Source organism: Salvelinus sp. IW2-2015, linkage group LG25 (assembly GCF_002910315.2).
Source record: "Salvelinus sp. IW2-2015 linkage group LG25, ASM291031v2, whole genome shotgun sequence".
In the NCBI taxonomy this organism is placed as follows: domain Eukaryota; kingdom Metazoa; phylum Chordata; class Actinopteri; order Salmoniformes; family Salmonidae; genus Salvelinus; species Salvelinus sp. IW2-2015.
Window position 1 is genome coordinate 2,138,224 of NC_036865.1, and position 17,405 is coordinate 2,155,628.

Below are 17,405 nucleotides of genomic sequence, written 5' to 3' on the forward strand. Positions count from 1 at the left end.
AATTCTTACTGGTTGGTAGGTGATCAAATACTTATGTCATGCAATAAAATGCAAATTAATTACTTTAAAATCATACAATGTGATTTTCTGGATTTTTGTTTTAGATTCCGTCTCTCACAGTTGAAGTTTACCTATGATAAAAATTACAGACCTCTACATGCTTTGTAAGTAGGAAAACCTGCAAAATCGGCAGTGTATCAAATACTTGTTCTCCCCACTGTATATATATATGGTTATATAATACCGTATTAATATACAATATATTCATATTTATAAACAGGCATATTTAGATATAAAAAGCATTCATTATATTGTAATTTTCAACTCACCGTCAAAAATCTCCATGGGGGGATAAAGGATTCCATGGGGGGTGACAGAGGTCATTCGCTCCCCCGGATGCTACAGATCCTTGTCAACATACACACACACACACACAGACACACACGGAGAGAGAGACCGAGATAGCCTGATATTTCATTCAATGATTTAAAGAAAAATCTTTAGTACCTAAATGCATACATATTACATGTTATTTTTGAACAATCCTACATATACATGTTTTATAAGTAATTCCTTTCTTAGAGAAGAAGGGCTTGTGAATTATCTATTGTAAACCAACACTACCATCCGTCTCTAAATCCCCATCGTCAAGACGTGACCGGTTCAGACACTGTCTCTTCCCCCCTTGATCTCCAGCGCCTTCCAGGTTTCGTATGTTTTCTTTTCCATCATAGATCAACGTTCTTGCCTGTAGGCCCATGTTCTGTCTTGAAGACAGAAGCGCCCATCGACGCAAATGTTCACGATGTTGGAAAAGAGTTTCCACATGTTTCATCATTTCAAGGACTTCAAAGTAATCTCCCCACCTAAAGCTAAAGACGGGCACAAAATAGTTGACCTCTGTGRAGGCTTTTGAAAATACATACGAACTGATTTGGTGGCATTTAAACTATTGAATTCGGCACAACCTAAAATTGTCACTTTGGAGRCTGGACTATATCCCACTGAAGAGATTKTTKTGGCTTTCAAATCATCTCGCCCACAGACATCCTCTTCCAATGCGTACACAGGCAGGGATGTTCCACTGAGGGCCTGTTCGATCTGACATAGAGCAAGTCGTATCTTAAGCCATTCTCTCATCTGCAAAGCCGGGGAGAAAAGCTCCCTGTTTTTGGTTGAAAAAGGTATTCGTTTTCATCCTCCTTTATTCCCATTACAACGATATTATTATTTTTCATACTTTTGCCCATAATTTGGCTTTCATTGTTTTATTATCATACCGTAGCCTCTCTGTAGTGTCTTTTAGGMAGTCCACGGTAGTTTTCAATATCTTATTTTACGCTCGTATTTCTTCCATTATTTTACTACTGTAATCCAATCCTGTTTTTAAGACCTCAACCTCCCCCAGTAGCCCAGGCAATAGATCCAGTTTTATTAACTACTCGCTCATACTTGTAGCAATTATTCTGGAGACATAGTTATAAAAACATTCCCCTCCAATGTTACATTTTGAATTTTAGACGGCGGCTTCCCTCCCGTTTCGCCCCATCAGAACTCAAGGAAAGGTCTGCTCTTGTTCGCTTCGATGTATCCGTTTCTTTTTCGAGCATATCAAAATGCAATCAATAAATAGTTATAGATTCTCTATATTATCCAGAATGTTTGTTTCGTAATTATCAGCTAATCCTCAATTTTTGTGATTCATTTATGGGACAAGCTGTGACTCCCACGCTGCCACCTGCCACGTCATCACGACCCACTTTTGGTCTATCCAAACCAGGTTCAATGTTAGCTAGCTAACATTAGGCTCTAACTAGCCAACCAAACGTTAGCTAACGAGCCAGCCAGCTAACTMTAGCTAGTTAAACAACAAATAATAAAGTGATACACTTAACGTATTATTAGCTAGCTAGGTAACAGTACACTTTAGCTTGAAATTAAACCACTTTCTGTCAAAATTATAAACGTTTAATATCTGAAAATGTAGTTAGCTAACACTAGACTATCCTACCTGTATACATCATCATGCATGGTGGACGTGTCTCCCTGTCACGGATGTTTGAATATATAATCCGGAGACAGGTGTTTTCTCCATCTCTTTAGCTATCATAATCTAATTCCACTAATTTCAAAACTCAARCCTCCAAAAAGTGGAGAGCAACACTTATGCAGCTGCACTACATTACACCTTCTTTTAAAAGCCACGTTCGACAGGATTACCAACACAGACTGACTCAAATAGACAGAAGCCTTCAATATGGCAGACCAATCCGAACTCCTCTCTCGGCATGTCCAGTCCACTCATTGCCTCAGCCAATCATGGCTAGTGGGAAGGTTGCTGACTTTTTCCAACAAGGCTTGTAATTTAACAATTGTATTTGTATTTACAGATGGCATACAAGTTTGTTATTAAGGCACATGAAAGTTTACATGTTCCAAAAGGCATTTCTGCCAAAAAGCGCATTTGATTTAAAAAATATGAAAAATGTTTAAATGTCTCTCCTGTGAAATAGTGACTTGCGACATARGCCTAGTTTCCTGAAACAGGTCACATATTTGAACACAACAATCAACTTTGCTTGCCTAAAACAACTGCTTTATTGTTTTTTTCAACCATGGTCTTCTTGAGCCGTCGTGCTGGATAAATGGCAGTTGGTGTTTGACATCTTTTGAATAATAGAAACCTAAAGGTTCTATCTCCAGAGGTTGGAACAAGGGTTCTTACATTKTATTCTGACCAAAGAACCAAAAGGTTCTATATAGAACCGCAATGAAGAGTGTACTGTAGGCCAATACTAGCCTGCATCTCCTTTGTCTGCTCCCTTTCATCCATTTTTTGCATTAGCCTCAGAGTTGGGCTCAATTTGTATTGAAAGCAGTCAATTCAGGAAGTGATTTGAATTGAAAATTCTGAAATGTAAAATCTTTTGAAAAAAAGAACTTCTACTTTTCAGTTTATTGGGAAGTCATCGAAAATGCCCTTTTTTAAATTATTGGATTGCAATTTTAGTTTACTTCCTGAATGGACTGCCTTCAATTCAAATTGAGCCCAACCCTGATTAGCCTAAATAAGTAATTAAGGTAAAAAAAGAAGAAATATTTGTGTTCTGTAGCCTACGCCTTTGCCTTATTTACTCAGTCCAGTATCTAAATTTTAAAGCTGTTTTAGAAAGGTTTTCTCCATCTCTGTGCGTCACCCACTATGTGTGCTAATTTAATAGCATTACAAATTAATTCATGACAAATAACAACCAAATGTTTTTTTCCTTCTCTTTAGTAATCTGTTTGTTCGCTAATAGATTAGTGTTGGATAAGTGGTTTGTTGAAAAAGTCGGGCTGCTCGGGCCGGGGAACGTCTTGGAACCTGCCGTTCTTTGCCAGTATTATACACAATATATACAAAAGTATGTGGACACCCCTTCAAATTAGTGAATTCAGGTACTTCAACCACACCCATTGCTGACAATGGCCATTCAATCTCCATAGCCAAAACATTGGCAGTAGAATGGCCTTACTGAAGAGTGCAGTGACAACGTGGCCCCGTCATAGGAGCCACCTTTCTAACAAGTCAGTTCGTTAAACTTCTATCCTGCTAGAGCTGCCCCGGTCAACGGTAAGTGCTGTTATTGTGAAGTGGAAACGTCTAGGAGCAACGACAGCTCAGCTGTGAAGTGGTAGGCCACACAAGCTCACAGAACGTGTGTAGCGTGTAAAAATTGGCTGTCCTCAGTTGCAACACTCACTACCGAGTTCCAAACTGCCTCTGGAAGCAACGTCAGCACAATAGCTGTTTGTCGGAAGCTTCATGAAATGGGTTTACATGGCCGAGCAGCCACACACAAGCCAAAGATCACCATTCGCAATGCCAAGCATCAGTTGGAGTGGTGTAAAGCTCGCCACCATTGGACTCTGGAGCAATGGAAACACGTTCTCTGGAGTGATGAATCACGTCTGGTAGTCCAACGGATGAATCTGGGTTTGGCGGATGCCAGGAGAACTCCACCTGCCCTAATGCATAGTGCCAACTGTAAAGTTTGTTGAAGGAGGATTAATGGTCTGGGGCTGTTTTTCATGGTTCAGGCCCCTTAGTTCCAGTGAAGGGAAATCTACAGCATACAATAACATTCTAGACGATTCTGTGCTTCCAACTTCGAGGCAACAGTTTGGGGAAGGCGCTTTCCTGTTTCAGCATGACAAAGCCCCCGTGCAAAAAGCGAGGTCCATACAGAAATGGCTTGTCGAGATCGGTGTGGAAGAACTTGACTGACCTTCACAGAGCCCGGACCTCAACCCCATCGAACACCTTTGGGATGAATTGGAACGCCGACTGCAAGCCAGGCCTAATCGCCCAACATCACTGCCTGACCTCACTAATGCTCTTTTGGCTGAATGGAAGCAAGTCCCCGCAGCAATGTTCCAACATCTAGTGGAAGCCTTTCCAGAAGAGTGGAGGCTGTTATAGCAGCAAAGGGAGGACCAACTCCATATTAATGCCCATGAGTTTGGAATGAGATGTTCGAGCAGGTGTCCACATGTTTTTGTTCATGTATTGTTATTAAGAGATAATTATTTACAACACCAATTTTAAATTGTTTAAACGCTAACATAAATTGTTTTCAGGTAACCTATGTGATTGGGTCTATGTATATGAAGGGACACTATTGTTATGAATATGTGACTCAGGTCTGGTCTCTAACCCACAATGATGTTGTCTGATATGTATGAATTGTAGGCCTAATATCTTTCATGCTAATATAAAATATTATAACATTTAAAAAAGTTGTAAAAGTCTAACTTTTTACCCACCGTGGTTGATCTGATGCTTTTCACTGGCTCCGCCTCTTCCTTTTTATTCTGCAGCAGCTGCAGCAGAACAATCTGGAGATGGCAGAGTCCAGTGTCGTGACTTTACTTTCATTAATCTGATGACTGTTATTTATTGAATCAACCAAATATGTTTAATTGTTACCCGATTAAATGAATCATGTAACAATTAACTCATTAGGAATTTGGGGCACCACGAGAGCGGTTGTTTAAAGAGTTACCATCTCCCAAATTAAATTCTAAAGGTCTTTACCTATCACATCCATTTAACAGTTAACATATTAATCATAACCTCTTATCATAGCATTCTGAGCAGTTGTAACCTTTTGGATCTGCAAAAACCCCAGCCTTAATCATGATTCAGTAGTAAATGAATTGGTTAAATTATTTAATTACTAGCTAACTAAATAATAACACAGAATAAACATACACACTTTAATACATGAGAAAAAGGTCCCTAACTGACTGACAACATATGACGGCTTATTACACAGAAAATGAATTGGAGGGCGGGGGGGGGGGGACAAACTTATTGTTGTTTCATTTCATAACTATTCTCACAGTAATCAAAAGCTTTGCACACGAACTGCCGCCCATTTGATGTAAGAAATCAATGTATTTAACGTTACGTGTGAATGCCTTTGTTCGCCATTTATCTCTGTCGGAACCAGCCCTCCTTAGGAAGGTCGTTGGCCTACAGCAGCAAGCTTATATGGCTCTAATACTCCGAAAGGGGTCTCCCCTTTTCCYTCTTCTATGTTTGTTCACTCTGGAAGATAGCTAGCCAGCCGTGTCGACGGTTCCCATTGGTGATGAGCGTAGTAGGATATGGTGATTTGAGAAGAATAGTACAGTAAGATGATTTAGGAATAGTAGGATGGCCCCACTTAGATTCGCTTTTCTAGATATTTGAACAGCTGATCAGCCGTACCAGTGATTGTCCAAGAMGGGAGTTTTCTCCTCTCTCCACCTCGTGTTGATYGTCAGAGTATGAACCACTTTACATGCAGAGCTGCAGCCTGGCAATGTTCTGGTCTAGTCTGGGAGGTGAGTTGATTTTCTTCACCTCGTGTTGAGGTTCAAAGTTCCAACCATTTCAAACGTGTAGCTACGCTCCACGCTTTTCTGGTCAAATGTTAAATCTCAATACCAATCCTTTTATGCACTCTGGCCGAGTGCACTCTGGCACTCTGGCCGAACTCCTGATGGAGTTGCAGGACTCTTGAGATCTTGGTTTTGAAGACACCAGGGCGGCCTCTGAGGCTGGGCTTCCCTGGCTAACCTCCCCAGTGCTGGTGGTGATGCATGCTTTCTACACAGCTGACCAACACCTTGGGGTAATTGTGCAATTCCTTTATTGTCCAGTCAAACTGCACTGCAGACAACACCATTGGGAATTTGTCCACGTATATGATGTCAGCATCTTCCTGATTTTCCTTTTCAGGGTTTCCTGAGTCACACGGGTGGGGATGACCTCCAAAGCCTGGAGGTGCCCTCCCCAGGGTCCTGCTCATGGCTGTAAGGAGAAGAGGGCTGGGAGGTCAGGAGCTCATGGCTGGAGGTAGAGGGCTGGAAGATCTCCTCGTTGCTGGAGGTAGAGGGTTGAAGGATCTCCTCAGGGCTGGAGATGGAAGGGCCCTCACTTGGGCTGTCACCACTCTTCACCTCTATACACAGAGTGAAGGTCATCTAAGGCATGTTTCAGTCGCTCCAGAGAGCTCTGATCTTTTTTTTTACAGAAAAAAGGGAAATGTTAGGGTCATTATGTAGATAAAACTCACCAAAATTGGGGGAAATAACCAACATGTTATTTAATGTACATATTGCCACTTGTGTTTTTAAGAAGGTTTTATTGTTTATGTACTATATACAGTGACTTCAGAAAGTATTCACACCCTTTGACCATTCACATTTTGTTGTGTTGTGACCTGAGATTTTTGGTCACTGGTCTACACACAATACCCCATAATGTTAAAGTGGAATTGTGTTTTTCTAAATTTGTACAAATAAATACAAAATGAAAAGTTGGAGTCAATAAGTATTCAACCCCTTTGTTATGGCAAGCCTAAATAAGTTCAGGAGCACACATTTTCTTAACAAGTCACATAATAAGGTGCATGGACTCCATGTGCAATAATAGTGTTTAACATGATTTTTGAATGACTACCTCATCTTTGTACTCCACAAATACAATGATCTGCAAGGTCCCTCAGTCGAGCAGTAAATTTCAAACACAGGTTCAACCACAGAGGTTTTTCAATGCCTCGCAAAGAAGGTCACCTATTGGTAGATGGGTAAAAATAAGTAAATTGGGGACAATCCAATACAACACATTACTGAGTACCACTCTCCATATTTTCAAGTATAGTGGTGGCTGGATCATGTTATGGGTATGCTTGTAATCGTTAAGCACTGGGGAGGCTTTCAGGATAAAAAAAAATTATGGAATGGAGCTAAGCACAGGCAATATTGTCACGATCGTTGTATTGAGACCAAGGAGCAGCGTGATATGAATACATACTCTTTAATTAAACGAAGAAACACTAAACAAACTAACGTGACGCTATTCACCACTCAACGAGTGCTGAAACAGGCAACTGCACATAGACAATAACCCACAAAACCAAAATGGAAAAATGGCAACCTAAATAGGATCCCCAATCAGAGACAACGATAAACAGCTGTCTCTGATTGGGAACCAATTCAGGCCACCATAGACCAACATTTACCTAGACAATACCAAAACCCCATAGATATACAAAAAACCCTAGACAAGACGAAAACACACATACCACCCTCGTCACACCCTGACCTAACCAAAATAATAAAGAAAACAAAGATAACTAAGGTCAGGGCGTGACAAATATCCTAGAGGAAAAGTTGGTTCGGTCGGCTTTTCACCAGACACTGGGAGATTTCACCAGGACAATAACCTAAAACACAAGACCAAATCTACGCTGGAGTTGCTTACCAAGAAGACAGTGAATGTTCCTAACTGGCTGAGTTGCAATTTTGACTTATACCTCCTTGAAAATGAATGGGAAGACCTAAAAATGTTTGTCGAGAAATGATCAAAAACCAATTTGACAGATCTTGAATTTTTTTTTAAAGAATAATGGCCAAATGTTGAACACACCAGGTGTGGAAAGCTCTTAGTCTTAACCAGAAAGACTCACAGCTGTAACCACTGTAAAAGGTGCTTCAACAAAGTATTGACTCAGTGGTGTGAATCCTTATGGAAATCAGATATGTAATTTTTTCATTTTCAATAAATGTATATATATATTTTTTTATTTGTATTGTTGGACATAAAAGACCACAAAAACACCAGGAAGTCAGCTTCAAACATAGCCATGGGAAGTAGGGGTGCTGAGGGTGCTGCAGCACCCCCTGAAAATCTTTACAAAATTAGTGCACTGGGCCTTTTACTAGTCCTGTATTAGTGGACGATATAGCTGTCAGTAGCGCAAGCCCAAATATTCTTTCGGCCACTCCCCCTCCCCTCTCCTCCAAGAAAAAAGTATTGTGTTTTCATCAAATATTATATCGTTGTGTTGGCTTCTTGCGGTCAATTTGCAGTCTACAAATTATTCGTAAAAATATATAAAAATCAAGTTGATGTCCAATCAAAACACCTCTTTTGACCAATGGGTAAAGTAGTATGCTAATTGTATAGATAAAGAAAATCAATGGTCCAAATCTCATGTCTCTATCATAATACGTTAAAAAGTTATTGGGGTGTTTACCCTTGTAGGATGGCCAGAATGAGGGTGACTAAATCAAAGGAGACCAGAGAAAAAAGTGGTCAAAAATCTGTGAAATTGCATATTGTCAGCTGAAATGGATTCCGTGCAAGAATTAAGGCGTGTGGCTGCCTGACAGGCTCACTTTTTTATTTTATATTTTACTCAGAAAACTTGGAGACAAATAAAATCACCAGTTGGGGAACCCTGCTTTAATGTATCAAGGGGAATTGTGTGAATTATGTAATTTTGCACTTTAAGGTGCGCCCCCTACTGTTGAAAGATATTACTGGACAAGGACTGTGGCACCTTTTGGGAACATGGAGGGGCCAGAGATAGCTAGACTAGTCAAATGTGCTAAGGAACAGAAGGTGGGTGTTGGAGAAAGGCCATCTGTGCGTGTTCTGCAAGCAGTACAGCAGATGAAGGTGCGGCATGAGCGAGGTGAACGGATAGATGTGGTTATGGACAGCGAGGAAGAAGGAGAAGAGCAGTGTGCAGTGGGAAGATGTGTGTTGAGGAAGAATGGCGCCAAGTACAAACCGTATTCTYCTCTCTCTGATGTCTCAGAAATATTACCTGATGAGAGTGAGGATGAATTACCTGTGGTGGCAGGTGTGGAGAAGACCTCAGAGGCTGAGTCTAGTCACAATGGTCATGCAAAGGATTATTCGGGCCCAGTAGGAGTGACATATTTGGAGAAAGTGGATCCATGCCTTTTGGCTGATCCATATATAAACTCAGGGAAAAAAAGAAACGTCCCTTTTTTAGGACCATGTCTTTCAAAGATAATTTGTAAAAATCCAAATAACTTCACAGATCTTCATTGTAAAGGGTTTAAACACTGTTTCCCATGCTTGTTCAATGACCTATAAACAATTAATGAACATGCACCTGTGGAAAACTTAGGACACTAAAGAGGCCTTTCTACTGACTCTGAAAAACACCAAAAGAAAGATGCCCAGGGTCCCTGCTCATCTGCGTGAACGTGCTTTACGCATATAATTGCGATGTCTGTACTGTGAGACGCCTAAGACAGCGCTACAGGGAGACAGGACGGAGAGCTGATCGTCCTCGCAGTGGCAGACCACGTGTAACAACACCTGCACAGGATCGGTACATCCGAACATCACACCAGCAGGACAGCTACAGCATGGCAACAACAACTGRCCAAGTTACACCAGGAATGCACAATCCCTCCATCAGTGCTCAGACTGTCTGCAATAGGCTGAGAGAGGCTGGACTGAGGGCTTGTAGGCCTGTTGTAAGGCAGGTCCTCACCAGACATCACTGGCAACAACGTCGCCTATGGGCACAAACCCACCGTCGATGGACCAGACAGGACTGGCAAAATGTGTTCTTCACTGACGAGTTGCGGTTTTGTCTCACCAGGGGTGATGGTCGGATTCGCGTTTATCGTCGAAGGAATGAAAGCTACACTCAGGCCTGTACTCTGGAGCGGGATCGATTTGGAGGTGGAGGGACCGTCATGGTCTGAAGCGGTGTGTCACAGCATCATCGGACTGAGCTTGTTGTCAATGCAGGCAATCTCAATGCTGGAAGACATCCTCCTCCCTCATGTGGTACCCTTCCTGCAGGCTCATCCTGACATGACCCTCCAGCATGACAATGCCACCAGCCATACTGCTCGTTCTGTGCGTGATTTCCTGCAAGACAGGAATATCAGTGTTCTGCCATGACCACGAAGAGCCCGTATCTCAATCCCATTGAGCACGTCTGGAACCTGTTGGGTCAGAGGGAGAGGGCTAGGGCCATTCCCCCCAGAAATGTCCGGGAACTTGCAGGTACCTTAGTGGAAGAGTGGGGTAACATCTCACAGCAAGAACTGGCAAATCTGGTGCAGTCCATGAGGAGGAGATTCACTGCAGTACTTAATGTAGCTGGTGGCCACACCAGATACTGACGGTTACTTTTGATTTTGACCCCCCTTTGTTCAGGGACCCTGTTAGTTAGTCACATGTCTGTGGAACTTTTTCAGTTTATTCCTTCCAAAGGGAGTGGGTGCTTCGCCTCATGCGATTAGGGACAAGACCTGTGACTTGCTTTGCTCTCCAGAGCAGGGCACCTTTGCAGGGAGTGTTGAGGTGGAGCAACTGAAATGGAAAATTCCCTGTGTCTGTGATGCCCACTGTTTAGTGCGACGCAGATCTTGTGGTGAGCYTCGTGAAACTGAGAAGACGCTGTCTGCCCTTTTGAGTTTTGAAGCAGAATCTTTACCTGATAAAGTCATGTTAGGATACAGTGAGCTCCACAAGTATTGGGACAGTGACACATTTTTGTTTTGGCTCTATACTCCAGCACTTTGGATTTGAAATTATACAATGACTATGAATGACTATAAAGTGCACACTGTCAATTTGAGTGTATTTTCATCCATATTGGTGACCCTTTTAGAAATTACAGCACTTTTTGTACAAGGTCCCCCGTTTCAGTGGACCAAAAGTATTGGGACAAATTCACTTATATGTGTATTAAKGTAGTAAAAAGTTAAGTATTTGGTCCCATTTCATAGCACGTAATGACTACATCAAGCTTATGATTTGCTGTTTGTTTTGGTTGTGTTTCTCATTATTTTGTACCCGATAGAAATGACTGGTAAATAATGTATTGTGTCATTTTGGAGTGACTTTTATTGTAAATAAGAATATAATATGTTTCTAAACAAATCTACATCAATGTGGATGCTACTATGATTACGGATAATCCTGAATGTATCGTGAATAATGATAATAATGATAATAATGATAATAATAAGTTATGGAGGAACATATATCATACCCCCCCCCCCCAAAAAAAAAATGCTGACCTCCCCTGTTATTGTAATCGTGAGTTGCTAGCATGTCTTGGGGGTATGATATTTGTGAGTCTGTAACTTTCTCACAAAACAAAAAATAAATGTGTCACTGTCCCAATAGTTTTGGAGCTCACTGTATGTCAGTTATCCAGTGAGAGTGTTTGTGCCAAACCCACTAAGGTGTTTCAGATGCCTAGCTTACGGTCATTTTGCAGAAGTGTGTAGGAGGAAGATTCCGAAATGTGGCAAGTGTGCATGGGACAAAGCAATGTATAGTATTAGTGGGAGAAACTGTGTGTGTCAATTGTGGGGGTTCCAATGTTGCTGGGGATCAGAAAGGCCCAGTGCGAGAGGAACAGGTTGAGGTTGCCAGAGTCAGAGTAGAACAGAAGGTGTTGTATGTTGAGGCAGTGAAAAGAGTAGAGGATGCTGGGTCAAGGGTGAGTAGTAGGCCTAGGCCAATACAGAGTGATAAGAATTTGTGCTTCAGTAAGGTTGGCTTCTTAGCATATAATGCCATATGCTTATCAACACCTCCACTTCACCTCCACTTCGCTGATCCTCAACACAGGGGCCCCTCCTGTTCACCCATGACTGCGTGGCAACTCAATCAAGTTTGCAGACTACACAACAGGAGTAGGCCTGATTACAAACAATGACGAGACAGCCTACAGGGAGGAGGTGAGGGCACTGGCGGACTGGTGCCAGGAAAATAACCTCTCCCTCTCCCTCAACGTCAACAAAACTAAGTAGCTGATCGTAGACTTCAGGAAACAGCAGAGGGTGCACGCCCCTATCCACATCAACTGGACCACAGTGGACAAGGTGAAAAGCTTCAAGTTCCTCGGCGTACACATCACTGACAATCTGAAATGGTCCACCCACACATACAGTGTGGTGAAGAAGGTGCAACAGCGCCTTTTCAACCTCAGGAGGCTGAAGAAATCTGGCTTGGCCCCTAAGACCCTCACAAACTTTTACAGATGCACAATTGAGAGCATCCTGTCGGGCTGTATCACCGCCTGGTACGGCAACTGCAGAGCCCACAACTGCTCTCCAGAGGGTAGTGCGGTCTGACCAATGCATCACCATGCCCTCCAGGACACCTACAGCACCCGATGTCAAAGTAAGGCCTAACATATCATCAAGGACATCAACCACCTGAGCCACGGCCTGTTCACCCCGCTACAATCCAGAAGGTGAGGTCAGTACAGGTGCATCAAAGCTGGGACCGAGAGTGAAAAACAGCTTCTATCTCAAGGCCATCAGACCAAGGCCACCATGTTAAATAGCCATCACTAGCCYGCTACCACCCGYTTACTCAACCTGCACCTTAGAGGCTGATGCCCTATATACATAGACATGGAATCACTGGTCACTTTAATAATGGAATACTAGTCACTTTAATAATGTTTACATACTGCTTTACTCATTTCATATGTATATACTGTATTATATTCTACTGTATTTTAGTCAATGCCACTATGACATTGCTCGTCCTAATATTAATATATTTCTTAATTCCATTCTTTTACTTTAGATTTGTGTGTATTATTGTGAAATGTTAGATACTACTTCACTGTTGGAGCGCGGAACACAAGCATTTCGTTACACCTGCTAGATATGTTTATGTGACCAATAAAATTTGATTTGATTTGAACTATACCACAGACATGGAAGATAAATCACATAAAATAGATATTGTGGTGGCAGCTGCAGAGAAGTGCTAGAGTGTAAGAGGTTTTACTGCAGAAGGTGTGTTGAACAAAAGAATCTCATCCTCCCAAGCTGTCAGCCTGATGTAGGATTAGRTATGGTGAAAGTAGTGGAATAAGGTGGGGATTAAAAGAAAAATGAAATAATGGCAGTGGTTCTTCCTTTAAAAGTTATGAGCTTATGTCGCAACTGTTAGTGGTAGATGGTGGCATTCTGTCATTGCACCACACTATCACAAGGGGGAGATAGAACGCTGATCTATCGGTAGTCTAAACTGTGMCAATTAATGGAGGCGTTTTCAGTCTGAAAGTCTCTCCTCTGGCACTAGAGTCCTGCATCAGGCAACAACAACAAAAACTGTTGGTGGTCCTGGAGTTAAGAGAGATCTTGGGTAAATACAATGGGGGAATTTCACTTGACGTGTGGACTGACGATTTTCAAAAAATATGCACGGTGGGCTTTTGGTTTCTCTCCCACTATAAACAGAAATAAATCATTCTAAATAACAAACTGTCTGTATTTGCAAATTAGTAAGAGTGTCTCACCCCCTGTTCAATAATGGCCTTTTTCCCTTTATTCAGATTACAATCGCTCACTTTCGGTTACTTGAAACGAAATCATCTCCAAAATATAGTTATTTTTTAAACAAGCCATAGGAAGAAAAAAAAGAGTAAGGAACTTGTCTGTCGGCCCTGCAATAAAGACCACAATTGGTTAAAGAAAATTGTGATCATTAAAAGTATATACCACCGTCTCTTGCGCCTGTCATTTTCCTTTCATAATGCAACCTTATTTACAAAGCGATTATTATTATTATTATTATTATTATTATTATGTCACGCCCTGGACTTAGTTATCTTTGTTTTCTTTATTATTTTAGTTAGGTCAGGGTGTGACATGGGGGATATATGTGTTTGTATTGTCTAGGGGTTTTGTATGTTTATGGGGCAGTGTCTAGTCTAGGTGTATGTATGTCTATGGTTGCCTAGATTGGTTCTCAATTAGAGACAGCTGTCTATCGTTGTCTCTGATTGGGAACCATATTTAGGCAGCCATATTCATTGGGTAGTTCGTGGGTTATTGTTTATGTCTATGTCTATGTCTATGTTGCATGTTAGCACATTGTTTCTATAGCTTTACGGTCGTCGTTTATTTGTTTTGATTAGTTTGTATAGTGTTCTTCGTTTTCGCTTAAATAAATAGAAGAATGTATTCTAACCACGCTGCGCTTTGGTCCTCCTCTCTTCCACCATACGACGATCGTGACATATTAACCCTGCATTATAATTATATAAAAGCCCCTTAGATATCTCACAGACCAGATTTGCCCTAACGTAAAATGACCCTTAGATATTAATTTAGAATCCTCCAATCCTTTAAATGTAATTATTGGCGGAGAGTCACGTCATTGGCGGAGAGTCAGACGTCATTGGCGGAGTTGAAGAAGGCGAGGAACGAGATGGGGTCACAATCCATGCCAGGCAAACGTGCAGATGTTTATTTCAACTACATTTTAGTTGCAACGAGTTTGGTCGGGTTTAAATCAGGAGACCTACATGTAGAGATGAAAACAATATTTTTAGATATACTGTAGACTTACCGTAGGCGACATGAGTCTCACTAGTGTTGAGAGTAATGTGCTGTTAAAAGTGTTGTAGGTCTTTTATTCATTTATTTTGATTTAACCTTTATTTTACTCCATAAAGGTCTACTTACTCTGCTGGCATCTTMACCCAGTTAATGCCCTCATTTGTAATGCAAACTATAACGAATTACTATGGGAATAAGTGGAAGAGGCAAGTGGAAGGGGGGAAAAGGTAAGGAACTTCTCTATCTGACCTGGAGGCCTTTTGAAAACATGTTTTCACAAGGGCTATTAGCAGGACAATAGACACAATGTAGTCCCAAAAACACCTCTCTGACATAGGGTCCAGCATATTTTTTATTTAACTAGGCAAGTCAGTTAAGTACAAATTTGTATTTACAACGATGGCCTAGGAACACAGTGGGTTAACTGCCTTGTTCAGGGGTAGAACGACAGGTTTTTACCTTGTCAGCTTGGGGAGTCAATCTAGCAACCTTTCGGTTACTGGCCCAACACTCTAACCACTAGGCTACCTGCCATCTCTTGATGATGTCATTGAATGTCTCGTCAGCTTTAATCCATGCTTGGGCCTGCAGTACGCAAAGTTCTTTGTTTGTCAGACGAACCATTGGGTCAAAACTACAGAACAGTCCAAAACAAGAGAGCACACATGATTAATATTCTGAAAAAAATAAATCATAATAATAATAATTATTATATATGTACGGACAGACGCTGGAGACGACAAGCAGATACAGGGAGTGAACATTTAATGAAACACGGACATGAAACAGAACATGAACAGCGTCTGGACAGGGGAAACGTAAATGACAATAATGCTGACATGGGGAACCAACGGAGGAACAGATAGATATAGATGGGGCAATCAACAAAGTGAAGGAGTCCAGGTGAGTTCAGTGTGCGCTGATGCGTGTAATGATGATGACAAGTGTACGTAATGAAGGGCAGCCTGGCGCCCACGAGTGCAAGAGAGGGAGAGCAAGCACAGGCGTGACAATACAGTTGAAGTCGGAAGTTTAGATACACTTAGGTTGGAGTCATTAAAACTCATTTTTCAACCACTCCACAAATTTCTTGTTAACAAACTATATTTTTGGCAAGTCTGTTAGGACACCTACTGTGTGCATTACACAAGTAATTTTTCCAACAATTGTTTACAGACAGATTATTTCACTTATAATTCATTGTATTACAATGCCAGTGGGTCAGATGTTTACATACACTAAGTTGACTGTGCCTTTAAACAGCTTGGAAAATTCCAGAAAATTATGTCATGGCTTTGGAAGCTTCTGATAGGCTAATTGACATAATTTGAAGGTGTACCTGTGGATGTATTTCAAGGCCTACCTTCAAACTCAGTGCCTCTTTGCTTGACATCATGGGAAAATCAAAAGAAATCAGCCAAGACCTCAGAAAAAAATTGTAGACCTCCACAAGGCTGGTTCATACTTGAGAGCAATTTCCAAAAACCTGAAGGTACCATGTTCATCTGTACAAACAATAGTACGCAAGTATAAACACCATGGGACCACACAGCCGTCATAGCGCTCAGGTCTGTCTTCTAGAGATGAACGTACTTTGGTGCGAAAAGTGAAAATCAATACCAGAACAACAGCAAAGGACCCTGTGAAGATGCTGGAGGAAACAGGTACAAAATTATCTATATCCACAGTAAAACGAGTCCTATATCGACATAACCTGATAGGCCGCTCAGCAAGGAAGAAGCCACTGCTCCAAAACCGCCATAAAAAAGCCAGACTACGGTTTGCAACGGCACATGGGCACAAAGATCGTACCTTTTGGAGAAATGTCCTCTGGTCTGATGAAACAAAAGTAGAACAGTTTGGCCATAATGACCATTATGCTTGGAGGAAAAAGGTGAGGCTTGTAAGACGAAGAACACCATCCCAACCGTGAAGCACGGGGGGCAGCATCATGTTGTGGGTGCTTTGCTACAGGATGGACTGGTGCACTTCACAAAATAGATGACATCATGAGGCAGGAAATACTTCCAAAGTTGTGGCAAAATGGCTTAATGACAACAAAGTCAAGGTATTGGAGTGGCCATCACAAAGCCCTGACCTCAATCCTATAGAAAATGTTTGGCCAGAACTGAAAAAGCATGTGCGAGCAAGAAGGCCTACAAACCTGACCCTTACAACAGCTCTGTCAGGAATGGGCCAAATTCACCCAACTTATTGTGGGAAGCTTGTGGAAGCTTCCGAAACGTTTGACCCAAGTTAAACAATTTAAAGGCAATGTTACCAAATACTAATTGGGGTATGTAAACTTCTGAACCAGGAATGTGATGAAATAATCATTCTCTCTACTATTATCCTGATATTTCACGTTCTTAAAATAAAGTGCTGATCCTAACTGACCTAAGACAGGGCATTTTACTAGGATTAAATGTCAGGAATTGTGAAAAACTGAGTTTAAATGTATTTGGCTAAGTGTATGTAAACATCCACCTCAACTGTACACACTACTCTTCAAAATGTTGGGTCACTTAGAAATGTCCTTGTTATTGAAAAAAAGCACATTTTTGTACATTAAAAAACATCAAATTGATCAGAAATACAGTGTAGACATTGCTAATGTTGTAAATGACTATTGTAGCTGGAAACGGCAGATTTTTATTGGAATATCTACATAGGCGTACAGAGGCCCATTATCAGCAGCCATCACTCCTGTGTTACAA

General features: G+C 41.4%; 1 long non-coding RNA gene across 1 annotated transcript in view; it reads left to right on the top strand.

The window, feature by feature from the left end:
- The window catches only part of LOC111951821 (uncharacterized), a 126,969-nt gene extending 120,223 nt beyond the window's left edge, over positions 1 to 6,746 (top strand). The window contains exon 3 of the long non-coding RNA XR_002875649.2: positions 6,269 to 6,746. This is a non-coding gene — a long non-coding RNA (uncharacterized lncRNA). The remainder of the gene's footprint in view (positions 1 to 6,268) is intronic.
- Positions 6,747 to 17,405: the final 10,659 nt, after the last annotated feature.